Here is a 21,619-nt window from a genome sequence, read left to right as displayed (position 1 = left end):
TTGGCAAATGGAGTGCAAGTATTTTAAGAGTCCCAGTAGCCGCCTTCTGGGCTTCTCAAAGGATGCTGGGGGAAGAGAAAAGGAGAGAATAGCTATGTCACCAATCCTCTCTATTTAGGCCTTTTCCAGCTTCTAAAGAAGGGGTGGAAATATCGGTGTGTGAGGCCAAGGTAAAGGACAAGGCTGTTAAGAGACTCCAGTCCAGCAATTATCTGCATGTGTATATGAAAGATGCATGTATGGAGTGGACTGGAAAAGAATTTACTGCACCAAGATTAGGACTCTGGTTCAGGTTTGCACAAGGTTTTAGGTGTTTCTAATTCAAACAGTTATTTTCTGTGCACCTGCCCTCCCTGCCCCTCTGCTGCCACCGTGCAGGAAGGACAGTTGGACACAACACTGGCAAATTCCCGTTTGCCTGTCTGCTGATGCTGATCTCCACTGACTTCCACCATTCCAAAAGGCCAAGTTCACAGGCCATGCATCCTGCCAGTCCGCAGGGAGAATCTGATTCTTCAACAGCCATAGGATCAAGAGCACTGCAGGAGTAAAAAGAAGAAACAGTACCTTTAAAATATCAAGGGTATGAATTAGTCATGTAGCCTGAGCTCTAGATGGAGCCCCAGAAGAGCATGTAAGAGCAAAGCTGTGAGCAAATTAGTCTCCTGTTCAGGGGAGGCAATACTCAAGATGGGACTCTTAAGAACTGCATCCCACTCAGACAGCTGCAGAGGCATCGCAGCAGCCTCACTGCCTGGACCAGACTTTACAACATCCTCAGGAAGCTGCTGCTCCCCTGCACTGCAGCCCACAATGTTCTCAGGTGTTCTCGCAGATCTTTGAAGGCTGTATGTATCTATCTGAGATCACCAAAGGATCTGGGTCAAAAAACCAGGTTTTGTGTTCCTCTTGCAGCATTCAGAATCACAAACACAAAACCTGAGAGTGCTGCAGCAAACCAAGAGCTGCTTCCTAAAGGCTCCCTGGGAGCTGCAGCAGAGGATTTCAAGGCACCAGCCAGGAACAAGCAATAACTGGAGTTAAGCATGTAGCATCTCAGTGGAGAAAAAGCGTAAGCCCAAAGATTTCCTTAAAATTGTCACTGAGCTAGAAATCGCTTACGTCAATTCCTGTAAAAGAACAGCTGCCCTGAAATGTTTGCATAACCAGCTTTCATTAGTATTTTTCAAAATTTGTTTGTGGTATTTCTGGATAGACCAATGTTGTGTATTCTGGATTACCATCAATTACCACTTTTGATGATGGAGTAGAGGCAAAACCCATTAAAAGCCTTCCTATCTTTCTCTTTGTCTACTGATAATTCCTCAATACAAATGTTTTTATCTCCATGTGTTTTTCTCCTTTTGGAAGGATCTTAATATGTAGCACCATTTTTTAACCCGTTTTTGTTTTTAGGTTCCTTGATTACACATATTGCCTTGTATTTCTTAGTTACCTTTCATGGATCCTCTTCAGGTAGTCCATGGACCTCCTGATGTGTGTGGAAGATAGGCCACAAATTAAAGCAATAGTCCTACTCAGTGAAAGACACCTATACTGACATTCAGTGCAAAGTACCAAGGAATGCCCTCATTGCTGTTCTTGGTCAGAAACCATCTTTTCCCTGCACTAGTTCAAGATCTACATTTTGGAAAAAAAGTGTATCTCAAGCTCATGTTATAGCTGCCAGGACACTTCCATATAGATCTCCATATATTAATCAGGCGGGAATAAGACTTGAAAAGCTGAATGTTCAACAGGAAGAGGGTGATGTCTTATTAGGTATATCAAATGTAAATTTTGCAATTTTGGCTGAGGAAAATCTTCCTTGAAATGTAAAAGCTTACTATTATTTCACTGAAAATACAGTCACTGAGTTGTCAAATATTATTGGTGAGCAGGAAACAGGTTGCTTTGACCACAGTATCATTAAAGGCTGGGCAACTGCTTCAGAGAATATACCCCATTTAGTTGTAGCTCCTTGTTTCCCCCAAATATTACTCAAAAGACCTTCTTGCTTGTGCAAGAAGTTTATATTTTATTAACCTTGAATAAAAGGATGCTTAATATCTGAGGCTATTTTGCCTGCTTTTGCTATTGGAAACTGGCCATTCCTAGCTCCAATTCAAGCAAAACCAGGAAAGGTCAAGGAAACCAGCATTTTCACGTGTGAAGCCCATACCTTTCTGAAGCCTGGGCACCAGTAGTCATTTTCCTTGACGCCAGTCCGGATTGCACTGAAAGAGCTGCAGCTGTGATTATAACTGGGAAAGCCCAGCGGCCTCTGCCAGGCCCACGTCCACAAAGTATGAACCACCTTCTTGCATTTTAGAACAAGCAGTGGCTGATAATCAAGTGAACTGTTGAGCAATGTCAGGCTAAATACATCTGTGCAAGTAAAAATATGTTTTTGCCACCTTACACAGCTGTCAGGCAGGGATTCTCCAGACAAGCCCTTGCCCTCATGCTTCTAACAGCAGCAGCCTTTGTCTCTGACTGTCAGTCTGAAGTCTTGTTGATTTGTTTAAATTTTCCTGGCAGCACCTGTAAGAAAGTGGGGTTTAGCAAGCAGCTCATTTAAGACACTGGCCCAGTTTGCATATCAGGCAAGACCACTGCTATTATTTCGGAAGAATTTTGTACAACACACTAAATGGGCCATTCCTTCTTAATCCATCCTGCCAATGTAGACCTTCATGGTAACTGGTACATAGTTCATCCTGACATAAAACTATCACTGTGTGGCACATATGTAGGTATCCATTTGGACAAAGAGTCCTTACTGCTTTTTGTATGAAAAAAATGGATGAGGTTGAATAAGGATTATAAAGATACATAATTTGAGTGGATGATTGTGCTCTGGTTTTATTCTGGTTTTATTATATAAGTGCAAACACAGTGTTGTGTCTAGGTCACTTTTTGGCTGCAGACTAGTTGGGATTCCCAGGAGAGAAAGCATGTGAGAACAAAATGGAGAAAGCCCATTTCAGTCTGTGACTGCTCTTCTCAGGTTTACACACTCTGACAATATGGGTTTTTTTCTCAGAGCTACTGTTACTAATTCAGATTATGTCAGCAATACAGGTTTATAACTAGTTTCACATAGGAAAGCATCTCTAGCCATATCACCTGAAGGACTTTCCCAGTTATGCATTTTCCTAATCCTTTGCCACAGGCACTTGTTGCTGGACATATGCTAGAACAAATTTCAGGCAAAATACCAGAAATCAGTACTTGTCTACGTGAAGCCCATAATCTCTTGAACACCTGGGATAAATGATGGCTCTGTCAGACAACAGTAGGAGTTCACCATTGTAACTGCAACCATGACTGTCACTGAAGCAGATTTTCAGATTAAGACAGGCCAGGCCCAAGCTCACTTCCACAAATGAAGAACTACTATAAGTAAACAAAGAAACAAAAGCTAAAAATACTGCTCCTTCCTAGCTGCTGTCATGTGGGCAACTCAGAGCACGAGATACACCTTAATCTGAACTGGGGAGGCTCAAACCCCTGTCTCTGAGAGATGGTTTGCACCCTGAAACAGCTTAGTATTCCACTGCACCCTTTCTGCCCTACCAAACTGAATCCAAAGGGATCGTTACAGGAATATATAATCCCTGTCAACAGTAAGACTGTGCTTAAGATATAAACAAAAAACGTGAGTGAACTGTGCAGATCTGACATTTTTTCCTCTTTTACTCCAGCATCTGCTGTAGCTCAGCAAGGCGCTAGCACCTACAAATCCAAGAGCAGCACGGTATCTGTGGTACCAAAGCTGAGCTGAGGTCTGGGAGGGTCTGCACTTCTCCCAGCATGCTAGAGAGAGACCTTGGGCAAACTGAGTGCTTGGATGCTGAGACTCTGCTAACTGCTGAGAGCATGCTGTAAATAAGGTACGGGAAAGGAGATGACTGAATTTCAGAAGGACCGTTACTGCTGGATTTTCACAGTAAGCCTCGGAGGAAATGAAGGGAACAGCCAGGACCTGACTCATTGGGGATGGGTGTTTTTCTTGTTGCTTGTATAAACTTACTTTGGTTCAGTTTCCAAGCTCAGTGTTCTGTTTCTTTCCATTCCTGGAAAAGGTTTTTCTTGCCACACACACTGGTTTGCATCTGCTTGGAAGAAGGTATAGCTTTGAACAGGCCCAGGGAAGTTATTTGGTTTTCCAAGGAGTGAAGGCTCAAGCAGATGATTTCAGTTAATTTTAATAAGACCCTCAGACCCTCTTCTTCAGCAGTATTTCTGACATGTCAGCAGCTTAACTAAGAGTTACTAAAACTGCCAGGTTCTGTCCAGCTGTCTGCCTGGCTCTTTACATTTACAACCACGTGCTTTGCATATAGTAGAAGTTCAACCCAGAATAATGTCTGCTATGGAGCAGCGAGGATGGGACAACACAGGACTTCAGCTGGACGGGACGTTTACAAGGAGGATGTCTGAGTGGGAGGTTGGTGTCCAAACTGCCTTTTAGCCTGCCAAGGTCGTGGTGTGCTGAGATAGTTCAGGGCACTGCAGGAAGCAGGAGATCATCAGGGTACAGGACCCTGCTCTTGGCGCTGCCAGGCCTCTTCACAGTATGAGTGTTTCCCTGGAGGGAAAGAAACACTCTGCATACTCAGTTGGTGCAGCCTAGCATTTGGTGGGCGGAGATAGGCAGCAATAAAGCCCAATCCACCTGGGACACCTCTGTGCTGTTCTCTGACCTGCTTCCCACTAATGCTGGCTCTTGACTTGCTGGGAGAGGATCCCTGTGCTGAGGGATCCACTGGCCAAAAAGCATTGACTCACTGTAGCTCACTTTCCTAAAGGAGGAGTATTCCCAGCATGGGACAGGACCTCTCTTGCTCACACCATTGAGTGTGATGTGCAGATGTTCTAAACATGTTCTTTCTTTTACCAGGAGGGTGGCAAAATGGTTGCCCAGAGAGACTGCAGAGTCTCCATCCATGGAGATATTAAAAGCCCAATGCGACACAGTCCTGTGCAGGCTGCTCCAGCTGACCCCACTCTGAGCCAGGGGGTGGGCTAGATGATCTCCAGAAGTGCCAGCCAGCCTCAGCAATTCTGTAGCACACCTATTCTTCATTGACAGTCCCTCCATACCACTGGCAGAATTACCTTAATGGCATTGCAGTAAGTTTGCATGGGTACACATAGAAGTTAGGAGTCCAGTTCCCACCAAGTTAGGGAAGGAGAGCTTGGCCTACAGAAGGATATAGATACTGTGATACTGAGAGCTGCACATCATGACTTCAAGCACTACTTCACCTTATGTAAGGCATTAAGAAAAGTTAGGCACTCACACTCTGTGCAATGGTCAAGGAAAGCAAGGTACCCAAGGATATGAATCACAAAACCAAGTAAAAAACTGCCCCTGCATCTATTGGAGGCGTCAAGGAGAGGGGTGAAGGTTAAGCCCTTCTTAGACAATGTTGTCCTTTTCTGGATGACAGAAATGCTGTCTTCCAGTCAGGATGCCCAGCTCCAGCCGGCTGCCAGCTGCTAGGATCTTACATAATGCAGCAGGAAGAGGCATTGCCTATTCATGTAATGTCCCAGAGGTTTAAGCACCAACCCACGACAGACATGATCCAGAGCTGATTTCCCCAGTCTCTTGGCTTGTGGGAATTTATAACATCCCATTCCTCTCCATTGACTGTAAATGCAGTGATGTGGAATAGGAATCTCAGCTGCAGAAGCTGATCCACTATGATCCACACAAATGAATGAAAGCATTAATTGAACCAGAAAGCAGTAGTAAGCACAAGTATGATTTTGTCACTGCCTGGGTACAGCTGTCAGTGTACTGCTTATGAGGGGGAGTCTTCCTGCCTGGGAGACCCCGCATGGGTCATGCAGGGAAAGGAGGGTTGAGGACTGCCTGGGTGCAGGCTACAGGGTTTCTCCGGTGGTTGGGTAAAGCTCCCTCCTCTCTTTTGCTGAACTCTTCAGAGTATGTCCTGAAGGATACACACCTGCAAGCCTCAGGAAATTATTAGGAAAAAAAGACTGAGCAAAAAGATGACACTGGATATCAGTTTAAGGAGACAGAAAATATAATATAGGTAATGCCTTCCTCAGTCACCTGTCTAGCATAATTCTTTGCTCACTTTGCATTCTTTGTGAGCAAAGATCTATACCACGGTAAAGTGCATTCTCACATAAATCCTGTACTCCTTTAAGCAAATCCAGGCATCTATGCCACAAATAATAAAACCAGAGCAGTGGAGAACAAAGCAACCTACTCTGTTTATTTTGTCCAGGAATGAAAACCCCAAAACTTCTGAATTTGCCCCTTTTATTTATGATCACAGTAATCATCTGTGTTTTCCTTTTCCCTGCTACTCCCAAACACGTTGTCTTGTATCTAGTTGTCCTCCCCCTTTCTTCTTTCCCTTTATGTATGCCTTTTTTTCTGCCAGGCTCTGTTCTGCTCTCCCATGTGGGGGATGTCTCCCTATACAGACTGTGTGCCCCTATCGCTACAGTCAAGCTGGCAGACAGGAACAGTACTTCCTTTACTGGGAACTGATATGCCCTGCCTTTTCAGTCCACAGCTCAGCACAGCAACCACAGAAAACCTTACTACAGGGAGGGCTCCTCTGGATACTTACCTGCGTACCTAGGAGAGGCAGGATGCCTGGGAACGGCAGCTGTGGATTCAGATTTTTAATACAAACCTACAGAGTTTTCCATCTGCATCCGGCTCAATTTCTTCCAAATCCAAGTGTTAAATTCATTTACATTTATTTGACAATCTCAGGCGCAATCTGGGGTCTGCAAGGTGTGCTGCTGCAGAGGCACAGCCCCGCCACGTGTAGCCAGGATGGCTCCTGACACCCGTCGCTTTCCAGGGAAGCCTGTTGGGAGAAAACACAAAGCGGGAAGGCTCACGCATGCAAAGTTAACGAGTGACTTTAGGGAGCGGGAAAACCAAAGACTCAGGTAATGAGGAAAACATTTTAAAAAAGAATAAAAAGCCCCTGTTTCTCCAGCCAGTCCGGGAACCTGGGACCGGTGGGTCAGGTGTGCCCAGCCGCGCTGCTTTTGCCCTGGAGGCAGAGCAACGCCGCTTCCCCCCCAACTCGGTGCCGACGCACTTACTGCCCCCGTTGAAATACAACAACAAAAAAAAAAAAAAAAAGCAAAAAAAAAAAAAAAAAGCATAACCCTCACGCTCGGGCGGGCGGCGGGGGCCAGGAGCGGCCGCGTCCCGCTCCGTCCGTGCGGCGGCTGCGCCCTGCCCGCGCCGTCGGAGCGCGGCCCGCTGCCGGCCCGGCTGCGCCCCGCACGCCAATCAGGGCGGCCCGCCTGCCTTCCTGTAGGTGTGCCCGGCTCACCTGGGAGCCGCGGCACTCATGACATACCTGCGGCCCCGCGGGCGGCGGGGAGGCGGCGGCCGGCGGCCGAGGGCGGGGGGCCGCGCAGGCAGCGGCGCCGGGGCGGGCAGCGCTGGCCCCGGCCCGGCGATGTGAGGCCGGCGCAGGTAAGGGCGGCCGGCGGGGGCGGCGCGGCGGGAGCGGCGTTGCCGTGTTCCCCGGGGAGGCGGAGTGAGGCGAGGGCCTGGCGCCGGAGCCCCGCGGAGCCCGGGCCGGGCCGGAGGGGCGGCTGCCCCCGGGGCCGGGCCGGCGGGGCAGGGTCGGGGAGGTGGCGGCGGGCAGAAGCGGAGGGCAGGGCCGCCCACCATTTTGGGACCCGAGGGGGCCGGGGGGGAGGGATCTGCGGGAGAGGAGCGCTCGCCCCTCCCGAGGCGGGCCGGCGGGCCTGCCGCGCTCCTCTGCGGGGCCGGGCCGGGCCCGCGGCGCACAGGTGTGGGAGCGTGGGCAGCACCGCCGTCGGGACCCGGAGCCCCGCGGAGCCGCTCCCGCCGTGGGGGCGCTGCGAGAGCCCCGGTGGGCCGGTGCCCGCGGGGGAGCCTCTCCGCCGGCTGCGGGGCAGGCCCCGGGGGGCCGCAGCCTCGGCGGCGGCGGCCTGTGCGGGATGGCGAGGCTCCGCGCCCCGCCGGCGGCGCCCGTGTCCCCCCTCCCCGCTCCTCCTCCTGCCGCCGGCGGCAGGTAGGGCCCCGAGCACAGGCCCGGTCCCAGCCTCAGCTGCCAGCAGCCGGATCCTCCTCCCGCAGAAATGGTGCCTCCCACGCAGGAGCCAGATCCCAGGGCGTTCGCCGGGCTTCCAGCCTCAGCCGGGCGGCCCGTGGCCGGGGCCCGGGACTCTCGGGGCTGTGCTTGAACTCTGGACACCTTGTTTTCCTCCGTGCTTTGCTGGCTGGCGCCTCGTGACTTTTATGGCCTGTCACGGCAGGGAGGCAGAGGAAGGAAAGGCGAGAGAGATACCTGCCCGCCGCTCGCTTCTCGGTTTCTGGCCGCCGCTTCGCAGCCCCAGCACCGCAGCAGCTCCGGGGCAGCCTGGGCGCCCCGGGCAGCCTGCCGGCGGTGGGGGGGGTGTCGAGCTCCCACGGTGCTGGCCTGACCCATTCCTCCCCCCCAGCATCCGTGTTGCCCTTATGCTTGACGCTTCGTTTATTCTCAGAGGTTGGATAAGACCTGGATCAAACCTGGTAGGGAATTCAGGGTCAGGGAAGGAGGTATCAGCTCAACTGGTCTGTGTTGACTTGTTGCAGACTTTGCCAAGGAGCTGCTGGATGTGGATGCTGTTGGCTTCTTGAGCTGTGTGCCTGTGCCTCTCTGACCAAGCCACGTCTGTAATGTGGTGTTGAAGTTTTGTGACCAGGTGTTTTGGAGTTTCTCGTAACCTAAACGGCTTGTTGAAGATGGCCTGGATAAGGGCAGAGTCCTTGTAAAGGGCTGCATGGGAGGGAGGTGGCTTGGTTTAGAGGAATAATGTATGGGTGACCCAGATTTTGGAACTGCGACTGAATTGGGTGAGGAGGAGGCATCCATAAATGAGACTTTAAGTTGTACCAAATCCACATTCTTCTTAATTCTCAGTTATTGTTAATATTTGGAACAGCTCACCTGGCTTCTGTGTAGAACCTCGTTTTGGCCACTCATGGCTGAGGGTAGCATTTGCACTGTACTGTCTGTGCAGTAGCCTGGTGATTCTGATAAATCTGTGAGTGGGATTATATGATCTAATTGCTAGGTGACTAGGCTTGAAGTTGGTACTCTTGCTGAAGCCCCCTGTTCCTGCTGCCCAAAATAGTGGGATGCAGGTACTTCTGCTGGGAACCTCTTGTGCATCCTGATAGATTTTGCTAGTAAGGGTTTGTTCCCTGGGACTTTTTTTTTATTATTATTATTATTCATTCCATCCTGTTAACTTTAGCTAGCTGTTCTTGCTTTTTTCTGTTGAGTTTTACCCTTTCTTATGGTTCACTTGCTTCGAGTGCTTTCTAGAGGTAAACAGATAAATTTTGCTGTAGTTTGGGTTTTTTTATGGTGTGTGTTGGTTTTTTTAAAATGTACTTTGGAGTCTGGTTTAAGTGGGCTGTTTCATTTAATTAGTTTGTATTCCTGTAAATTATGTTCACGCTCCATGGTTATTCCAGGCAAAATTTAAGAAACAGCCTGCAAGGGATTTCACGTTCATAATTGGAATCACATTTTTTTCCAAGAATATTTGATTCTGAGAGTTAACTGTGCTTTCTGTCATCTGTTATCTTTCCAGTTTGATATTGGAGGCTTAGTTACTGTTTAGCTAAATTATACATAGCTAGCTTATTTCAGTAGTTATGCCTGGTAAGTTTTGCAATTCCTTTCAGCTTTGAAGTTCTTCACTGAACTGCTGTTGTATCTTTTAATGAAGTATTTAGAAGTGACTTCAGTGCAAGTGTAGTTGCGCTCATTGTTTCAGCTCTTGGGCTGTACAGAGAGAAATTGTTTCCCTCTTCTGTGAGGTGATAGCAGAGTTGATGTTCATAGTATCAGCCATGTGGGGTCAGATGCCTTATTCTGACCCCTGGCAGGTATTTACATTTCCAGCTGTTATCGCTGCATTAAATCCAAAATTCTATTAGAAAAGTACCCAGTCTTGATTTCAAGATACCAAGTGATAAACTGCACTGGTTCCCCAGGTAAATTATTCCAACAGCTGATTACCCTCTCTAATTTCTTATCTCAATCTGTCCAGCCTGGTTCCTAACCACAAAGTCTTGCTACAAATTTTCATGCCGGCTTACAGAGCCTGTTGCTGCCAGGATGACACATTCCAGCAAAAAGGTGACCTATTGTACTGCAGTTTACAGCTGTTACCCATGTTAACCTCTTGCTTCTGGGAAGAGGCAATCGTGGAGCTGTAGTCACAGGGGGTATGATTTAGAGCAGCGGTTAAGCGTGCCTGGCTGCGATGTCTGTGTGCAGACAGGACTTTCAGGGAGGTGTAATTGAATGACTTGTGTTGCTTGGAACACAGCTTCACGTGATGGTTAATCCAGCATATCTACTGGCTGCCGCTGAAGGAACAATCCAGTTCTCATCCAGTTCTGACTGCGAGCTCCTGCAGTTTCCCTTGGATCGCATCTAGTGATCAAGCGGCCTCGAATAAGTTCAGTCACTGCTCAAACTGAAAATTAACCCCCTTCCCTAAACAGAAAAATATGACTTTTGGATCTGGAAGTTGGACCAGCCTGCTCTGTGGCCAGGTGGTGCTAGGTCTGATGCAGAAGGGTGGCATGCCACTGGGCATGAGAAATGTGGAGAGGGACTACTTCCAATAGCCGTCTCATGCCTGTGCCGGATTAAATGCAAGAAGGAATTGTACATTTAGTTCCTAATTTGTGCACTCAGGTGAACAGGCTGTGGTTGCACAAGTCCTCTCAGCTGGCACTGCCATTCAAAGAAGCTGGCGTGCCTACCTGTTGTCATCCACATCAGCTCCCTGCTCTGGTTCGTTATAAGACTACATGCATGCCTATACCACCAGAAGAGAAAGGGCAGTGTGGTGGTGGGAATAAGGAAGGCAGAGGAGGGGACTCCTTTTGGCAAGCTGAAGAGCTTGTGAAACTAAAGCTTGAGATACAGAAATTATCACAAGCACACCTTACCTTAAATCTTAATGGAAGCTAATGTATTTTTTCACCGTCCTTTTGCAGCAGATGTGTGAGAATAGCTACCCTGATTTGTTCAGTAGTTCAGGTTAACTCTGTTGCCTGACTTGGGAGTACTGGCTTTAGCCAAGGCTGGGTTTAGCACAGCTGCATTTATGTCTTTGGTCAGGAAGTGTGTGTTTGAATTAGACTTTGTGTGGGAAGGAGCGTGTAATGTACAAAGGAGAAGTTCTGTGCCTTGGCTGTGATGTGCTGATGCCTTTGAGAGGTTCATCAGTGCAGAAAAGTTGCAAGCTAATGTATTTGTGCATTCTAGATGTGAGGTTCTCTGTCGGTTTTAGTGCCTGAGCAAGGTGGGGTACTCTTTTGGGAAAGCTTCACTAATCTTGTGTCTTCCATTAACACTGGCTTTCTTGCTCTTCTAGTGGAATTAGCTTGCTGGGACAAAATCCGTTCCCCATCTATAGGTTTTAAATGCCATTCCTTCAAGTGTAATGCTGAAAACTGCAGGACACGTGGAACTGAGCCTGTGGTGGAGACTTGTCTTGAGCCCACGGTTTGGGGGTTGGATTACAGCTAGATGAAGTGAAAGAAGAAAGTCCTACGTCTTCAGTACAAGTTCAGCGCAAAGTCAGGGTGAGGGCTATTGGTTTTGATAGTGGAAAAACTTTAGAAGGGGGAAGGTGATTACCATGACATGTGTACAAATGTACGTAGGTAAATAGACACACATATGTAAATGTATGTCTATATAGATAGATACGTAGCACAAAATAGAGGCTGTTCTGATGCTAGTAGAGGTTGAGGAGGAGTGGCTATAGAAACTGTAATTGCATGGTATACAAGAAGTGAACTGAAGTGGGAGGAAGCACATGAACCTGCTGCTCAGAAAATACTGCGTTAAAGCAGAGCTGGCCATAAATTAGCTTTCTGAGAATGTATCCCATTTGCAGTAAGTCACGTAGAAGTGTGTGATGTTCAGACATCAAACTACCTCTTTGTAGTCTCAAATTGATCATCTAGCTGCACACAGGTGCTCAGTGTGTGAGGTCCACTGCCCGTGGCCTTGCTGGTGCTCAGAGTACATTTGGCACTAGAGTTCCTGCCGCTGATCATACACAAAACTTCCCAAATCCTTACCTGGGTCAGGCTGAGGTGGTGCCCAGTGGGATCCACAAGCTTGGTGGTCCTGGCAGAGCCAGCCTTGCCCAGGGTGTGACTGGAGGAGGAGAGGTAAGGAATGGCTGCAGCTTCATCCATGAATTCAACAGTAGAGTTTATGAATCCAGAATACACCGCTCTGGAGGGGAGAAGACTAGGATCCTGGTCACGTCAGGGCACAATTCGATTCATTCAGATCGCAGGAGCCCTGAGATAATCGGAACATGTGGCGCAAGGCGTGAGTTGGGTTACAAGCAGACCCACAACCTGTTGGATGTGCTCGTTGTTCACAGCTGCCACAAGGTGGCCGCAATGGCTACACGTGCATGTTCACTTAATCGTAGAAATAGATGCCCAGGTCAGTGTTCAACTAACACATAACACCGCCAGTGGGAGGAGGGGTGGCAAGAAGAAGACTCTTTGCCTGCAGTGTTACTGGGCAGCTACAAAAAGTAAGCATGTGTAAGTTTTATGGCATGTACACTTTATACTCCCAAGTTTAGAGGTGCAGTGTTCAAAAGTGCCTACATATATTCTTTGAATAACGTAAATCTTAACTGGGCCCTTACTACAGATTCCCGTCCTGTGAGGAGGTGCTAGTTTGTTGGTGTACCTTATTTCATAGGAGAAGGAAGGATGCCATACCAGTGCTTAGCAAAGCTCTGATGCTGTAGCTTGTATCTTTAGTGGGTCTGGTCTCTAGGAAAAAATCCTTTTGGAATGGATTAAGCCTAAGTCTCTGTTCGGATGCAGAATTTTTGCTGTAGGTATTCTATAGTGCAGTCATCAGAGGGTAACTCTAGACCTATGAAATGTAATCTAGCTGCAACATTTGAGTCAATCTCCTTTCTGAAGTACTCTTGAGATCACTGTCTTCTTTTTTTTACAGGTGAGGACTGTCAGGCTAATAGCAGTGAAGTTGAGAAGGTGCAGTATGTATCTATTTCCCCTCTGTTGCTGGATTTGTAGAAGAGATGTTCAGAGTATATCACCAGCCAACAGTGGCTCACTGTGCAGTATCTAGAATGGTGAGGATTTGGTTCTATTCGTTGGTATTGCAGAATGTCTCAAATAACTCCTCCCATTGTTTATTGCTTCTCTGCCTCTTTTTTTTTTTTCTTTCTTTTTTTTTTCTGTAACTCCTTTTGCACATGGAGAGATATTTCAGGCTTGAGTCTGAGTAGCATCCATATAGCTGGTGGATCTTATGGATGTTTTTAGAATGATGCACTTATCTCTCCCTTCTCTACCCCTCCCTAGGAAAGGTGTTTTCTCCTGGCAAAGTATGTTTCAGGTACAGGCAGGGAGAGGCTCAGGATGGGCATGGGGGGTGGCACTGAGAAGGCTGCAATACAGCACACAATCCTGTCAAGACTCTATGTTGTAACAAACCTTGGGGCAAAGAGAGGATGCTGTGGAGAGACGGCAAAGGGAAGTAGGAGTATCCCTATTTTTATAGCAAATTATGGGTTTTGACATGTTTTCCTAAATGTGCAAGTGATTGACAGGCAGGTTTACCCCTCAAGTTGCCCAGCAGTTTCTTAAAAACAGTTGGTGCTGTGTTGAACTATGGGAAATATGTTACTGTATTGTTGTTCTCTTCCTCATCCCTGGGCACCACTGGGAAGAGAGGATGTTCTGAAAGGGAAGCAGTAAGATGTTCCTGTAGGCACAGGGTCAACACTGCTCATTTGAGTCAGAGTTCTGTGCCATGTGGAAGGCAGTCTTCCTCTGATATTGCTCATGCAGTCCACCTTATCTTTCTGCCCCTGCACGGTGAGTAAACTGAGCTTTCGTGTTTCAGAGAGCTGCAAGGAAAGGAAGATGAGCAATTTGGACATATGCTGGGGCAGTGAAAAGTGCCTTAGCCTCGAAGAGCAAGGCTAGGCATGCCGGTTGTGTCATTGTGGTGTGTGCTCTGACCAGTCACAGGGGAGGGTCAGGGACATAAAAAGCAGCCTAAAACTGTGGCTGTGTGTATAGAAAAATCATGACAGCTGAGTTGCCCAGTGGGTGTTATCAGACGTACCAGAGCCATTTTTCCTTCCTATACACAGCATCATTTTTACCTATTCAGCTGCTGGGTGTGTAATAATAGTGATATCAAAGGCATGAAAATAGGCATCTGAGTGTAAAAGGGGAAAAATGGATTGACTCTGACTCATAACAAAATGACTTTAAAAAAGAACAGAACAAGATGGGATGTGCTGCATTGCATGTGCAATGAAAACTGACATGAGAAATCTCAAGTTCAGAAAGGCAACGTGGAAGAAAATTTGCTCTGAAATGTTTTTTTTTTACTAGAATGCTGACTTTGAAAGATTAATTTAAAGATGGCATTGTATCACGTTTGGTTGTGACAATGGAAAAGAGTAAACAAAGTGCATATAAGGAAGAAAAAAAAAAGTACCAACAGATGCAGGAGCCAAATACAGAAGTGTTGAGGTAAACATGTGCGAAAACACCAACTTGGCTTTAAAGAACAGTTTGGTAGAGAGACACATTTTTGTGCTTAGAGGTGGCAAGAAATATCTGATGCTGTATGTCCTGAGCTCATAAAATGGGTAGAATTGCAGAAAGGTTCTCATCTGAATATGGACACCGTGAGAAATAGAAAACTGTGAATATCGGATGTATTTGAGGTTATGGGGTGGGGGCTTTCCTTGACTGGCCAGTGAGGTCCCTACAGTACAAAAAGTATGATACCAGAGTAACACTGGTCTAGAATGAGCTGAAACAACTAATTACAGACACCACTTTGTGTGAAAAATGTGTCTATTATTTGTACTAAACAATTCTGCAGCACAAAAGGGAAGTATCTTAGTAATGTGTTTGTAACTTCAAGAGCTTAGAGGCAAAAGGCACAGAATGAAAGAACAGACTGAACAGTCAATATATTTTTGTTGGTGAAGGGATTGCTTAAATAAGACTTTGCTTACGGTTGCAATCAGATACAGTTTATAACAGGGCTTTGCATATTCAGTGCACTGAGCAGCCACTCCCTGACTAATCCTCAGAGTATGTGAGGTAGGAGGGGTTGGTATTACCTCAGTTGCTCAGATGACCCTCAGATGGGCAGAAACTGCTGGAAACTGCCAGAATTGGGAACTGGCAGTCCTGCTGGATGAGGTCTGGGGATGAAGGCACAGTTCTTGGTTGCCTTGAAAAAATCTAGTTATAATCCTTCTTTAAATGAATGACAGCAGTGGGGAATTGAAGGAAGGAGAGCTCCTGGTATCCTAACATGCATGTTTCTGTTTCAGCCTGTATATGTTACTGATGATAACAGTTATCCTTCGTGGACCCACTATCTTGAAATTTCTAGCTGATAGTGATTGTGTTTAACTGCTCATAAGCTGTAGCTGTTAGTAGAGGCAAGGCCTAAAACAGCAGTCCTATGGGTGCATCTTTATCTCCTTCTCTTAAGGTAAATGCTAGTAGAGCAGGAAGAGCCAAAAGTTCAGAGTGCGGAGTGTTTCCCATGTGTGTGACAAAAGCAGTAATGCTGGTATCTCCTGTTGTGGGTATAGCTGTAATTGCACCTTCTTTAATGCAATTGCGTCTTGGGAGCCAAACTACTGTGATCTGTGTCATACCTCCTGTGTAAAGCTCTGCGAAGGGTGACAGAGTAGATTTGTCACATGAAGACGTGTGTCAGTGTTCTTCACTTCAACACCCTCATGGCGGTGAGTTGTAGCCAGATACAGCTGTCAGTGCTGTAGGATCTGCCACCAAGCAAGGCAGAGATGTTGCTCATAGAACAGTAGCTGGACTTGGGTTGTTAAACCTTCCTGCTTTTCTGGTCATCCTAGGCAAGGACCACTGCCTCAGCCTCTCGCTTCGCCTGCACAAGGGTGGGACCTTGCTTGTCTTGCCCTCAGCTCTCTGCCTTACTTGCAGTTCTTCTGCCCGCTTGCGCCAGGGACTTGCAAAAGTTGCTCACTTTGTGCCCCTGCCCCAGCCTGCTCGGTAAAGCGTTGGCCAGCTGGCTGGCACACGTGGAAGAGGTGGGGTGCTGGGTTCAGTAACAGTCAGCAAACGTTTGTGCTGAAAGCTGGGTTCCTCCAGTGCATCAGCCTGGCAGAGGTAAGAATGAAGACCCATTATTCCATACAGGAAGGTGTTTGGGAAGACAACTCTAAGCAGAGCTCTGGCTCTTCCCTCCCTCTTGGACACGGTCCACTGACACCCCCACCCCCTTCCCTGGTACCCTCCCAGTCCTTCCCCCTTCAAGCACCTCTCTTAGTCTTAGCTTTCCCAAAATACAGTGATCATACCAGAATGTATTCTTTGCTGTTGGCTGTAGTGATTTTTTTAAAAATTATTATTTATTTATTTTATGCCCAGCAAAGCATTTTGCTATGTGCCCAGTCCAACAAACTTGTTCAGGTGAGTTTGATGGACAGTGTCAGAAGTTATGACTGAGAGCTGCCTGTGAGGCTGAAGTGGAGGAACGCTGCTGTATCTCATTGAACTTGGGAGAGATGGGATGTTTATGTGTTTATTTATGCCCCACCGATCAAAGCGTGTTGCAGGCAGCAAGCTGAGTCTTAGATTTCATTTAACTGGTGCCGATAGCTTCCCAGGGGAAGTTTCTCATTCATGCTAAAGTATGCAGAACTTCATTTAGAATATAGCATGCATGCTTGTGTGGGTTGGTGGGATGCGGGTGTACCAAAGACTGTATTCCTCAGCTGGAGCTGGCATTATTTTGTGATCATGTCATAAAAGAGGTAAAGGAAATTGTATCGGGTCTTTATTAGACTATTAGTCACGATGAGTGTTAGGAGTTAAATTATCTTATGTTCTATCTCACTAGCACGCTGAAGTCATGAGCTTGGGATGAATTTAAGGCATATAGACCTTATTTTACTCCTCTGCATAACCATCTGATAAGGTGGGAACTGGTAGGGGAAGGAGAGATGTAGTTTTACATGCCACAGGGTTGAGGAAAAGGAAGCCGTAGGCCAGTCAAGAGTCAGAGTCAATGTCTTCAAGAATTGCCAAAGGGCAATCTCAGGATTTTAATTGCTCAGCTAATATCTGAAGAGCCATGGAGCCATCAAGGAGTACTATTTTAGGAAATACTGAAGGGTAGTGGTGGGAAGCAGAGTCCGCCCTCTCATTCATATGCAGAAAAATGAAAATGAGAGGAAGGATTAAAACATCTGTAATTGTTCCTTATGTATTGAAACTAATTTAATTATTAAAATGGTAAAAATATTGTAATTAGTACATCATAGAAATGCTAGTGATATTTCTAAGCTGCTATAAAAATCTATGCCTTAAATTAATACAGACTTGGAGCTGTACTGCATGTGAAATTATGTGAGCATAATTTTTGCCTGTTGACAGAGAAAATGTTGCTGAAACCGAGAGTATCAGTATTGTTGATCTGGTTGTTCTATTTCTTAATTTTTTTTAAGGTTGTACCTGTAGGGCTCTACTTTTTTTTTTTTTTTTTTTTTAAACTTTTATAATATGCTGTGTTAATTACAGTATTAGGAACTAATGCTAAATCTTAACTACAGCATCTGTGAGCTGTAATTACTACTATAAACTTTGAAATAAGGTAGTGGTAATTGGTGAAGCTAGTTATAAAAAGCGTTTCATAAGATTGATGTGTATCAGTTACACCATTCAAAACCCTGATTTATACAACTTGTCACTTCTTATTCTGAAAGACAGGGTTGCAAAAATGTCTTCCCCTCCCCCGCCATTGGGAGTATTTCCATGCTAGACTTTGCAGAGGGTTTGAGGAGGTTTCCAGGGCTTTCCCTAGCATCTCCTTCATGTTGTTACTTGTTTTGAGAGTTGCTTACGGGAGGCTGACTCCTTTGACTTCATCTGGCTGCCATGCTGTGTCTTCTTAGACCCAATTCTTTGCTGCGGAGTGAAAGCTGCATTTGGGTTCACGGGAACCGTAGAGTCAGTGGCAATAATGAGACAAGGAAACATTAAACCATAAAATAATGGCTCCTTTGGAAATGGTTGTAGATCCAATTAGAATGTCCCGCTTCCCGTAGCGCCTGCTTCTGACCTGTAAAGGTAGCAAGCATGTTACTAGCAGAGGGCCAGTAGTGAGAATGTAAAATTTCCCTGCTCTGCTGCTACTGTTCTGCGTGGGCTGGTGAGGCTGCACCTGTTTCTGCGTTTGAAGTGCTTGGCAATCACACCCAACAAGACACCTACGCCCGAGCGTCAGGGACTTGCTTGTAGATCCTGGGTGTGGTTTCACCATACCTTAGGTCTAAGTCCAGGTTTCTGCCTTCCCGCTCTCTAGCCTGATGCCCAGCCTCTTGTTCCTGTCCACTCCTCGCAGTTGCGACTATGGCTTGTACATCTGCGTGTACGGCTACTGCAGGGACCTGTCGTATTTACCTTTATTGGTGGGGTTTTTTTCCCCTCCTGTGTCACACCTTTATGGCTGCTCACATCTCTCTGCTTCTGGCTTGTTTTTTTTTTTGACTAGATAACTCCCTGAGCTGGCTCATGTATGGTCACGTGTGCCCTGGCACATGGGTGAAGATAGGAGCAACCTGGATGTGTATTGCCTTAATCTGTTCTGGATTTCAGGGTGCGACATCAAGTCTTAAGATTTATTAGGACCTGATTCTGGATGGCGTTGGATGGTTTGTACAGTCAGCAGCAGCAGAAGGAATTGAAGGAGCTCTACACTTTTTTTAAGACTGGACCGTAAACAGATGACTTTTCAGAATGTCTGCAAATACCTAAATTGTGCCTGATGAGTTTGATTATTCATCTTTGTTAACCCACTCAATACCACAGCATATTTCTTTGCCGGTCTTTTAGTTTCTGGTAGCTTGTGTAGCTCACTGGATCAGGTCTAAATATTCTGCGAACAGTTCAGTGTCATCAGTCCCGACTGCTTAAAAATAGTAACCAGGTAGAGGGGGAAGGGCGGAGTTGCCCTTGCTCTTGTTAGTCACAAGTTAAGGCTTAACATTTTGGCTTAAAAACATTGAGATAAACCCAGACAGCAAGATCTAATTTTTGAGCCATACTTTGTTTTTCAGGCCTTTTCCACACCCATTAAAGGCCAGACATGTATTTTTCTTAATTGTAAGCCAAAATTCTCACATAACCACATGATTCTAGGAAGTGGGACTAGATGAAAAACAGAAAATATTGTGATGTGCACAATAAACTTATGCCAGTTGGCCGTGCAGGCGTTACACCATGAGTAACAACAAGTTTTCCATGTGTTTGCATTAGTACCTTCCTATTCAGCACCCACACAATTCCTGTGGCTTTGGGTGTGTGAAGCTGTTTTTCCACGGGGAGAGGGAAGGGGTCCTCGCTGGTGCTTTCCCACATTTACATTTCTTATAACATTTTATTTGTATCTAATACTTTTTGTTCCCAATAGCAAACATGTCTCATTGTGCTTGTTAGCTTCTTCGATCTAAGCACACCAATTACATTTCCAAGACAGAGTGGCTTGTTCCCCGAAAAGCTGGGTTAGGAAACAGTTGTACCAAAATCTGTTTTCCCCACACACATCCCTGTATCCCTTTTGGATGGATCTTTTTTGTTTCTTCTTTAGCTGCAGTTTTCAGTATAAAGCTGCCAGTATTGCCAAGTATTTTTGGTTATGATACTAGTCTCATAACATTTTTTTTCACGTTTTGTAAAAAAATCTTATTACTGGAGTCATAAGGTAATTAGAACCTCTATGGGGAGCCAAGGCTGAAAACATGCATTCTAAAAGCTCAAAATGAGGACAAGTGTGTTCAAAACTTTTATTATTGTTATCTCATGATATGTTGATACCAACAATTTTTTGATTGCTATTTCCAGCTGATGGTACTAAGAATATTGAAGCCAGATACACAGTACAAGTTTTTGCTGTATGTATAGCTGTTATGACAGATGAAGTTGTGCTAGTAGAAGTCGTTAGCATGGTATGATACACAAATGCAGCTTTGTTAGTATTTTAGGAATTGCTTTGGTTGCAGAGGTTATGCTTTACCTATTGATACAAAATTAGCACTTTGCCAGTATATCTACTGCTGGCTGGGTGTATTTTGCTTTATAGCTTATCAGTGGTCCCATATTGCTAAAATGTTCCAGCTTTGTATCCTCTATAGGGCTCTGACAGCTATCAGTAATGGCAGCAAGAAATTGTACAGTTTTCAACGTAGAACTTGATCCAGCTGTGAAAGAGGTTATAATATGTGTTTGCCAAGAACATCAGACAGGATAACTTTGGAGGCCCCTTCTGCAGGGGAGGACAGTTTGTTCCAGTTCAGTTTGCTGAGTATTGTTCATCCTTATCTGTCTGTAGCTGAACTGTGCTCAGGACTGGTATGGGTGATGTGACAAGTGTGCTCAGCAATGGTTCCACTGTGCTGTCTGGGCAAGGCCAAGCTTTCAAGTGTGTTTCCAAGCCCTTTGATGTTTTAAGCATTTGCATCTGTCAAAATGGTTTGGTGCGAACATTAGCATTCTTTAATCTGAGACTCAAAAACAGCAGCGTGGGATTCTGGCTCACGCTTCTGTAGCATAGTAAGAGACTACAAAATACCTGCTGCTAACTGGAGAATCTCCCCTATCTGGGTCCCCGTTCACTGTGTTCAAAGAGAAACTGGGAACTCCTGTAGTTTATAGCAAACCTGCTATCTAGGAATGTCTATGCTGCTAGCTGCCAACACTGCATAAAAAAAATCAGTGTACATCTCTGAAGTCCTTACCTCCTTTTGTGCCCCAGATGTTTCTGTCAGTCATCTCTCCATCCCCACAGTTCGCAGAGGGACCTGCGCAGAACAATGTGCAGTGAATCTGTGCCTTGCTTTCACTGCAGGGGTTCTTCTGCCCGGTAGTGTCAATAGTCTCTCTACTAAGCTACAGCACGGAGAGCCATACACCATTCTTCTTTGTTCCCGTACTAGAAGGATGCAGATATCAAGGCTTATCCATTGCTTTTATGAACATAAAACTTAAGCTCTGCTTTAGTGAACCAGGTGTTTTGATATACAGGTGACCCCCTTTTATCTTAAGACTGAATCATTTTTATTGCACCTCTGGGAAGTGCAATCCAAGCCACGTCTTCGCTTGCTGTTTGGCAAATGTTCAGTAGCAGTTTCCAAGGTGAAAATTTGTTCTACCCAAAATTATGTTTCTTTGGTGCGCTTTTTTTTTGTTAGCATTAAATGGAAATGAATGTAGGAAAGGTATAATTTTTTTTTCTCAATTAGTGAATCACTAGATAATTAATAGACTCAATATATCTTGAGTGTGCCTACCGTGACTGAAAGCTAGTGAGATGCTACTGGGAGTGTTAAATCTCAGTCAAATTGTCTGCATCAGTGTGACTGGGATGTCTCATTTACTTTTCCCAAGCTTCAGTAGCAGCTCAGATGCGTTTTCCAGGAGATCAGGTACTATTGTCAGGTTTGTTTTTTCTCCTCTGCCTAAAACACTTGAGGC

This window comes from Falco punctatus (genome assembly GCF_963210335.1).
Source record: "Falco punctatus genome assembly, chromosome: 6".
NCBI classification, from domain to species: domain Eukaryota; kingdom Metazoa; phylum Chordata; class Aves; order Falconiformes; family Falconidae; genus Falco; species Falco punctatus.
Note: the sequence above shows the minus strand (reverse complement) of the source record.